The following is a 10017-nucleotide window of genomic DNA, read 5'->3' as shown; positions in this document are numbered from 1 at the left end:
TTCATTGAGGTTTTTTCCTTTTTGTTCACCATGCTTAATGTAGCAGCAAAGCTGTATTCTTAGGTAAACCAACGACATGCATTTCATGGTGTAGTGCATCTGACGAGTGCTGCAAGCCTGTGGGGGGCCCATGATAACCACAGTCTATTCCTACTGGCTTTTCTAATGAACTGGTCAGGACACATACACACCGGACACTTTATTAGGTACACCTTGCTGGTACCGGGTTGGACCCCCTTTTGCCTTCAGAACTGCCTTAATTCTTTGTGACCCCAGAATTTAACAAGGTGTTGGAAACATTCCTCAGAGATTTTGGTCCATATTGATATGATAGCATCATGCAGTCGCTGTAGATTTGTCGGCTGCATATGCATGATGCAAATCTCCACTTCCACCACATCCCAAAGGTGCTCTATTGGATGAGATCTGGTGACTGTGGAGGCCATTGGAGTACAGGGACCTCATTGTCATGTTCAAGAAACCAGTGGTGAGATGATTGGAGCTTTGTGACATTATCCTGCTGGAAGGAGCCATCAGAAGATGAGGACACTGTAGTAATAAAGAAATGGACATGGTCAGCAACAATACTCAGGTAGGTCGTGGCGTATAAACGATGCTCAATTGGTACTAAGAGGCCCAACGTGTGCCAAGAAAATATCCTCCCCACCATTACACCACCACCAGCCTGAACCGTTGATACAAGGCAGGATGGATCCATGCTTTCATGTTGTTTATGCCAAATTCTGACCCGACCTGCTGAATGTCGCAGCTGAAATTGAGACTCGTCAGATGCGGCTCCTGCGCAATTGCAGTACGACAGTGGCCAGGGAATCTTCTCCCTGCACCTGCTGTCATAATTTAAAAACCGTGTGGCTGTGCAGGGCTACGGCCACATCATTGATTCATTTTCCTGTGATTGAACAAAATAAAACTATTTTCATCCACCTTTGCTGACGGGTTGTAGTTCTGAATGAACTGTGAGGTCTCTGATGAGCGCTCTCTTAGTTCATTCACAAACTCTACAGCTTTCAAACTGGACAGCCTGTATGTAGGTATAGGCTAAAAGCTGCAGGGCTTGGATGCAGAAACCTGACATTACACTTCTGATCAACGCAGTGATTAGGTGTGCAATGCTTTCATGCTCCTGCAAGAAATTTTTTTTTTTTTTTTTTTGACACATAATTTACACAAATTATAAAAGAAAAAAAAAGCTTGCATAGAGAAATTCAATATTTATTAAAAACATAAGCAAAAGTCTTCACATATTTACACTGAAGTAAATTTAATAGAAATCTGAAAATAATTCCACACCCCAAGATTACAAAAGTTTTTAAAGGATAACTGAACCTTTACTAAATTTAGCCCCAACTGGCCCCTTACCTTCATTGGCTTAGGGCCGATAATTCATTTTTTTTTTATATGCGAGTCTGCATATGGGTGAGAGCCCATCTTCCTGACAGTTTATTATACTCAATGGAGGAAAAGCAATCCCAGCTCCCTTTAGGAATCGTATGATCATCCGATCTGACTGGGGGGGTGAGTGGAATTGAGTGTGAAATTTCAACATAAATCAGAATATTTGCACTAAATGAATTGGAATTTGACATTAAAGCAGAAGTAACCCATGGATTTTAATGGTTTTCCAAAATGGTTGCATTGAAGATAGACCATGAATGAGAATGGTCACTGGTGCCTGTGTTCTCACCTGAACTGCCAAGCCATCAAAGGGCAGGTGTCATAAGTGGTCACACGTGCAGTACAGGGAAGTTGCAGATCAGAGTGGAAGATGGCAGCTTCCTTGGCTGTAAAGGATAGGAGTGTTTTTGTTTTGCTTTAGGGTTCGGTGCAGTTTAAATGGCTCCTGGAGGGTTACAGAAGCTCCCCCCCACTATTCTGGACCTGTTGTGCCAAATTAGCGGCCCCCCTAACTTTATTTTTCTCAAAGGGGAAAAAAAATATGAAAAAAGTTTTGGAAAAGTGTAAGAGTACACAAATAATGATCAAATACAAGCAATAGTAAGGGCCTATACCACTGATGGCGAACCTTGGCACCCCAGATGTTTTGAAACTACATTGCCCATGATGCTGAACTACACTGCAGCGTGCTTGAGCATCATTGGAAATATAGGTTTAAAACCTCTGGGGTGCCAAGGTTCGCCATCACTGGTCTATACAAACACACTACTGCACTGTAGTAGCATTCGGTGAAAATGCAACAGTTGTGATTGTTAATCTGTTATGGCACATTAAAAGCTGCCTAAATGCACAACAGACCGTCCTAGTATATATTGGCTTTGAATTAAATCAAAGGTTCTCAACCTCAGTCCTCGCGTACCCCCAACAGGCCATGTTTTGGGAATCTCTCAGAAAAAATAGCTGTCCAAAATACCAAGCCATTGACTCTGGTTTCAAGCACCTGTGCAAGAAAAGGAAAACCTGGAAACATGGCCTTTAGGGGGGGTATTTGAGGACCGAGGTTGCTGGGAAATGTTCTTCTCCTACTGGCCAGTCTGGTCCCCCTAAAGTCTGAAGGACCGTAAACTGGCCCTTTATTTAGAACGTCTGAGGACTCCTAAACTATACATCTCCAAACTCTGGAAAAACTTTTTTTTTTTTTAAATCTGACAAATCATTTTGATAGTGAGGGTGAGGAGTCAGTTGGGGTGAAGGTTTTTTTTTTTTTTTTTTTTTAAAGTATATTTATTCTTTAAAAATTGCAATACATACATACATCATTGTATTTTGGTCCAAAAACGTAAGTTTTATATAAACACTTTGTTACATCTTGTTAAAGGCACAACGTAGAGTCCGATAACTGAACATAGAAAAAGCCAATATACAGGAGCTGGAATATAATACATTATCTAACCAAGCACATATACACAATTATAGAAAATGGCAGTGTGCAAAAATACTGTTCTGAAGTAGTTAAAGGGGCTGTAAACCCTCATGTTTTTTCACCCTAATGCATCCTATGCATTAAGGTGAAAAAACACCTGGCAGTGACCGGCCCCTCCGTTTTACTTACCTGAGCCCCTTCATTTCCTCGGCGGGGACGCGCTGTCCCACTCACTATGGGGTCCCAGCTTTTGATTGGATAGATTGATAGCAGCGCAGCCATTGGCTCCCACTGCTGTCAATCAAATCCAATGATGCAGGGGCGGGGCTGAGTCTGGCATTAGTGTCTGTGGATGCAAATGCTGGACTCGGGAGCATGCCTGCAAGGTAACGCCCTCGGGAGAGCGCTTTTCCAAGGGGGTTATCTGATGCGGGGAAGAGCCGCCGGGGGACCCCAGAAGAGGATGTTTGGGGCCACTGTGCGCAAAACAAGCTGCACAGTGGAGGCAAGTATGATATGTTTGTTATTCAAAAAAAAAAAACAATAAAAAAAAAACAATGTTTAACTAGAAACTTCTGTTATTCATTATAGTACATTAAAAAATGCATAGTATAATATGGCAGTTTAGTAGGCGCTATGTTCTTGGCAGGCAGCTAAAAAGGAAACCTCAACATAGCTTAAACAATAAGTTAAGAGTTTAAATATAATACATTCTTAATTCTATAGTGGGAATGCACGATACATTTAGCTGCTGCCAACAAAAGAGCAGTGATGTTGAGTGATTGCGCACTGAAATTAACTATTATGTTTAAAGGGAAACTCCACTTTTGGGCCTACTGGATGTGTGTGTTTTTTTTTTTTTTTAAAGGATCACAACTAAAAAAAAAAGTGTATTTTGACAACCATGGCCAATACATGTAAGGTTTATATGGGATGATTTTTATTTTTTTTTATTTACCTTAACATGCAGATGAGTAAGGGGCAGGGCTCATCTAAAAAGTGATGACTGCAAACCCCCTTGGTGGTGGTATAGTTTGCTCCCAAACACTCTCTCACTTTTGATGAACAGCTTGACTTGCATGTAGATGTGGAGAAAAATATGAATAAAAGGGATACAAAATAAAATTCATACTGTGCTAGAAGTATTGCACACAGAGCTACTGGAAAATATACACACACACACTCCCACTATATATATATATATATATATATATATATATATATATATATATATATATATATATATATAGTGTGTGTTTAATATTGCAACATTTGACTAAAAGTACAATTGTACATGTCACAGTACTACATGCTATTCTATTCTGCCTCATAATTGCTCCCTCTAGTGGACAACACAGTCACCAGTTTTGAACCCAGACCTGCAAGAGGTGGTTCCAACTAATCAAGCTCACTATACTTGGCATTGGAATATTCTCGTTGTGAGTTTTTCTCCAGACACTCCTCAATCCCCCCTCCCCAGACAGGTGATCGCTCTATGAGCAATTACATGTGAGCGGCCTCAACTAGCTGTGGGAGCTGGCAGTCTCCCATTGCTTTCAATGGGGCTACCACCCACAGCTAATTGCCAGGAACCGCCGCTGGAGTTCTTGCAGATGGATCGCGGTCGGGCCAATTCTTAAGTGTGAATGTAGCCTTAAAGTAACATTAAAGGTTCTTGTTTATTTTATTAAAAAAAGAAAAGAAAAAAAGTCTTCTACTTATCTGCTCTGTGCAATAATGGTTTTATACAGAGCAGCCCCGATCCTCTTCTTCTGCGGTCCCTATGGGGGCACCCATGCAGGCTCACTCCCAAGCCACCTTGTCTACCGACACAGAGCGTGTGGCTAGGCCCCATCGCAGGCTTTAAAACCATTTTAAAGAAAGGCTGACCCTTCCTTTTTTTTTTTTAAAATATAACTTGCCTGGGTGAAATGCAGACACCGCGGCCTTGATCCTACTGAAATCACAAACCCAGAAAGTGTGCCGATCGGGAGGGTTGTGAGGTCATTAGTCCTTGTCAACTCATTCCAGGTTAGTGACCCAGTATGGAGATAAGAGGGTCAGTATAACAAATATGACGTTTCCAGGGGAGTTCAGCAAAGCCCTGCTGTTTCAATGCTGGAGGTCGGGCAATTACAGTACAAAAAAGACAAGCAGCAAAGCAGTCACTGTGAATTAGTCCAAAGTAGGAAGCAGAGCCTGCATATATAATGCGCAAAGCTGGCTGCCTCTATGTACAGTTTATGTTTACAAAAAAGTTTTCTGCCCCAACATAGCATTGTTAAGGTTATGTACATGACATTGACCACATTCACATATACACTATTGTCAAAAGTATTGGGACACCTGCCTTTATACACACACTTTAATGACGTTTTAGTCTGTAGGGTTCAATATTGAGTTGGCCCACCCTTTGCAGCTATAACAGCTTCAACTCTGGTTTAGGAGTGTGTCTATGGGAATGTTTGGCCATTCTTCCAGAAGCACATTTGTGAGGTCAGGCACTGATGTTGGATGAGAAGGCCTGGCTCCCAGTCTCCGCTCTAATTCATCCCAAAGGTGTTCTATCAGGTTGGGGTCAGGGCTCTGTGCAGGCCAGATAAGTTCCTCCACCCCAAACTTGCCCATCCATGTCTTTATGGACCTTGCTTTGTGCACTGGTGCGCAGTCATGTTGGAGCAGGAAGGGACCATCCCCAAACTTTTCCCACAAAGTTGGGAGCATGAAATTGTCCAAAATGTCTTGGTATGCTGGCGCCTTAAGAGTTACCTTAAGAGTTACCGTCACTGGAACTAAGGGGCCAAGACCAAACCCCTGAAAAACAACCCCACATCATAATCCCCCCTCCACCCAATGATTTGGACCAGTGCACAAAGCAAAGTCCATAAAGACCTGACCTCAACCCAATAGAACACCTTTGGAATGAATTAGAGACTGCGAGCCAGGCATTCTCATCCAATATCAGTGCCTGACCTCACAAATGTACTTCTGGAAGAATGGTCAAACATTTCCATAGACACATTCCTAAACCTTGTGGACAGCCTTCCCAGAAGAGTTGAAGCTGTAATAGCTGCAAAGGGCAGGCCAACTCAATATTGAACCCTATGAACTAAGACGCCATTAAAGTTCATGTGTGTGTAAAGGCAGGTGTCCCAATACTTTTGACGAGTGTGTGTGTGTGTGTGTGTGTGTATATATATAGAATATAGTTTCCCTTTAAGCTAATAGTCCCTCTAAACCAAAGGCACCCCTGATTATTGAACGCAGAGGTCATATCAAAGCTACCAGAATTACCCCCCCCATGCATGTGAACTACCCAATCGCTCCAGAAGCAAGGATGGCCATTACATGTCAGTACATTCAAGTCACCCACCCAGCACTATACCAGAAACACAGTACAAGGATATCTTTATGGTAAGTGACAGAATGAAAACCCAAATCCAGAAAGTATAGGCACCTTCACACAGCAGAGGTGTCAGGAATGTGATTGACTAACTCTATTTGTAGTAATAAAACATTTGTGAATAGGAGGGATCTATACCGTATTGAATGCAAACAAACAAGAAGCTGTTGAAGATCTGATTAGTCTCTTCTGTGTGCCAAATCTTCATGGGATCTTTTTTTTTTTTGTAGTAAAAATACATTGCAGTCTATATATTTTTTTTTTATTACCTTAGAGATATTAAAGCTGAGCTCCAGCCAGATTAATAAAAATAATACATAGATATAGTTCTGTATTTATCAATACATCCCCGAGGGCTTTCACACTAGAGCTGTGCGCTAGCAGGACGAGAAAAAAAGTCCTGCTAGCAGCATCTCTGGAGCGGTGTGTATACTGCTCCTTCACTGCTCCTGCCCAATGAAATAAATGGGGCACCGCAGCTATACCACCAGCAAAGCATCTCTGCAGAGGTGCTTTGCGGTGGTTTTTAACCCTTTCTTGGCCACTAGCGGGGTGGGGCGGGAACAGCCCTGCTAGCGGCCGAATACTGCCGCAGGGCCCTAATGAGGAAAGGGGCAGGGTCGGGATTTCTTATTAGGAAAACCACCATTTTTGTTTCCGGGGATGCCTGAAATCCAACTTGCATCTTAGTGCAGACTTCTGGGGAAATCAGTAAGCCAATCACACAAACAGGAAATAACATATCGGGGGGGGGGGGGGGGCTCTGTATTATTACAGGTACTACCTGTACACCATCTGTAATCAGAGAGCCTCCAGGTAGCCATATTGCATTTTGCAGAAAATTACAAGGGGTGCAGATTGAAAAAGAAAGGTAATTTTTAATAGCATTCAATTTCAATATGACTTGTGTTGCAAATTTATACGCTATTTTTTTAAAAGGTGAGACCCTTGACCAATCTAAGTAGGCAATTAGGATTGTACCCGGAGTCCAACCTTTAAAGCCCTGTACCAGGCACAGTTATTTTTAAGATTCTTTTAACTTGCATTAAAATAATCTTTACAGAAAAAGGAAAAAAAGTGTATATGGGAAACATAAATATGTATATGGGAAAGGTGGAGTCTAGCAAAAGATATATCTGCATGGATTGGATCTGATTTACATAAGGCATTACAGCAATGGGGTTATCTAAAAAAAAGAAAACAAAACTCCTTTTTAATAACTCGGACCTGAAATCCCAGCTATGTGCGTTTACAGATAAGATGGACATGCGTCTCTGGAAGAAGCAGCTAAAGTTGTTACTTTTGCACAGAGTACAATCGATACTGCAAGAGCCTACGCAAAAAGTCATAGAAATAATAAATACTATGTACAGAATTAAAGGGAAACTTTGCCCAAAATCCATTTCTCAGTTTTGGGAGAAGTGATGGTGGGGTGAAAGTCCAATCGAACTCTCAGTTAAAACCAGCTAAATCCATTTCAGGTGCATCAAGTCAAAAGGTGTGCAAAGTCTTAGACCCCTTTGACACTGAGGCGCTTTACAGGCGATAAAGCACTAAAGATAGAGCCGCCTGTCGCTACAGTGTGAAAACCCGAGTCCTTTCACACTGGAGCAGTGCCCAGCAGCATTTTTGAGGCACTTTAGGAGCGGTGTATACATCTCTCCTAAAGCACTCTTATCCATTGAAATCAATGGGCAGTGACTGCAAACCACAGCTGTGCAGGCACTTTTAACCCATTTTCAGCCACTAGCGGGGGTTAAAAGCACCCTGCTAGCTGCTAAAATGATGGTAAATCGCAGCTAAAAGCAGTGGCACAATGCCCCAGTGTGAAAGGGCTCTTACCATTAGTTTTCCTTAGAAAGAAGCCACACCCAAAGTAAAAAGCCTGTCCCCTGCCAGCATTGTGTGTCAAGTGGTGTCTCTGCAGAGGTCAAACACACCCCCTGCTGAGACTTGTAGCACTGCAATGAGCACAGATCATGTTACGTGCTGCTTAACCCCTTGGTACCAGCCATACGCATATATGTGGCCCTGTACATACAATTTACGGTTCTTGGAGCGCGTGCGGATCGGTAAGCCCCAGACGATACTTGCGATCGGGAGCTTTCCGATCATGTGACCACTGACAGCCAATAACAGTGATCACATGACCCAAATGCCCACCTCCTGGTTCCTTCTCTACAGCATGTTGACAGGGGACAGGCTTTTCTACTCACACTGTGGCTGCTTTCTAAAGAAAACAAACAGTAAGGGCTGGTTCAGACCATTCCGAACAGTAAAACAGGCCATTTTACCATCCTGTTAGGTGCCAGTGTGAGTTCCTAGCTTCATTTCTCCGCACAGCAGCGGGGTGCATTGTGCCATCCAGTGTGTTAGGGAAAAATGTAGACATGCTGTGTTTTTCTGCACTGCACCACACATCGTTCCAGCATTGTGGGGTGAATGAGACACATATAAAACAATCATTTTCCATGTAACCTAGTGGTGACCTGTTTTTTTTTTTTTTTTTTTTTTTTTAACAAGAAAAGGGCCTGTGTTTATCCAGTGTGGGAAATGCCCAGTCACCGCAAAGTGTGAACAGGCCCCAAGAATCTGCACCCGAAATGTATTCAGCAGATTTAAAATAAAAGTTAAGCTAAACTTTAATCTGGATCTGGTAAGTCATCCTGTCCAGGACCCCACGACAACAATCCTCCCCCACCCACCCCCAGTACAGTGTGACATTGAGGGATGACGGCACTCTGGTGTATGGTGAAACCTCTTATTTGTTAGAAAAGTGCCATGGCACTGGCCACCTGTACAGTACCAGGTTTGTTTTTGGCTTGGTGAACTATATACATAATCCAAAAAAAGAAACATAAGTTGTTATTAGACGCCATAAGTTCTATGAAGCACATGCTGGGCATTAGGACTCAATGGGGCTGACTTATTGAAGAAGTAAAGGCTGTTCACATAGCAAAGTAAGTGAATAAGGGGAACCTCTGAATACCCAATCATATGCTAGCAAAAAATCTGTCAGGGTGGGCATACATCCAAAGGGGTCTGCAGGGTCTGGGTTCCATAGGAATGGACCACGGCCCCTTATAGCACCCTACTGATAACACGCATTGCACCGCGATTGGGTGAGCACCCAAGCAGAATCCAGTGCCCGAAGAAACATTTATTAACAAGAGATACCTGCACTTCATATCCCAGTGACTAAGGAGACTGCTGCAACCCAATAGATAAGAATACAAGATATGTTCAAATAATATAAATCAAAAAAAGGTGCGCCATCTCTAAAATATCAACGCTCATGAAAAGTGCTCAAGTGCAATAAATTCATAAAATATTACGATGATGCTGTTTTATGTGATTACTTATGATTGTGTGCGAGGACCCTCTATTTTAATAAATCCCGCTATGTGGTTTGTTCTTTTTCTGAGTGATGCAAGTATTCCTTTAGTGGTGACATATTGGGAGCCATACGGTGTGCCATCCATTGGAGAGCCAGGCTGCTGCTGTGGAGACCGTGGGGTGTTTGTGTAATATTAACCTCTTATAATCTGGAGGTTAATGCCTTTGGTAAGCACTTTGCACTGATCGAGGTGGTGACACACAAAGGAGGTACACGATCATATTAAAGTAGAACTATAGGCAAAACTTTCTTTTATTTTTTTTTCCCATTTTGGATAGAGTAAGTGAAGATTATAACTAATGGTGCACCGAAACATATCGGCCAAAAACAGTTTTTGGCATGCAGCCGAAAGAAGAGGTGCCGAAAAGGGGGCATGGT

Source organism: Aquarana catesbeiana, linkage group LG04 (assembly GCF_042186555.1).
Source record: "Aquarana catesbeiana isolate 2022-GZ linkage group LG04, ASM4218655v1, whole genome shotgun sequence".
Taxonomy (NCBI): domain Eukaryota; kingdom Metazoa; phylum Chordata; class Amphibia; order Anura; family Ranidae; genus Aquarana; species Aquarana catesbeiana.
This window is presented reverse-complemented; position numbering follows the sequence as displayed.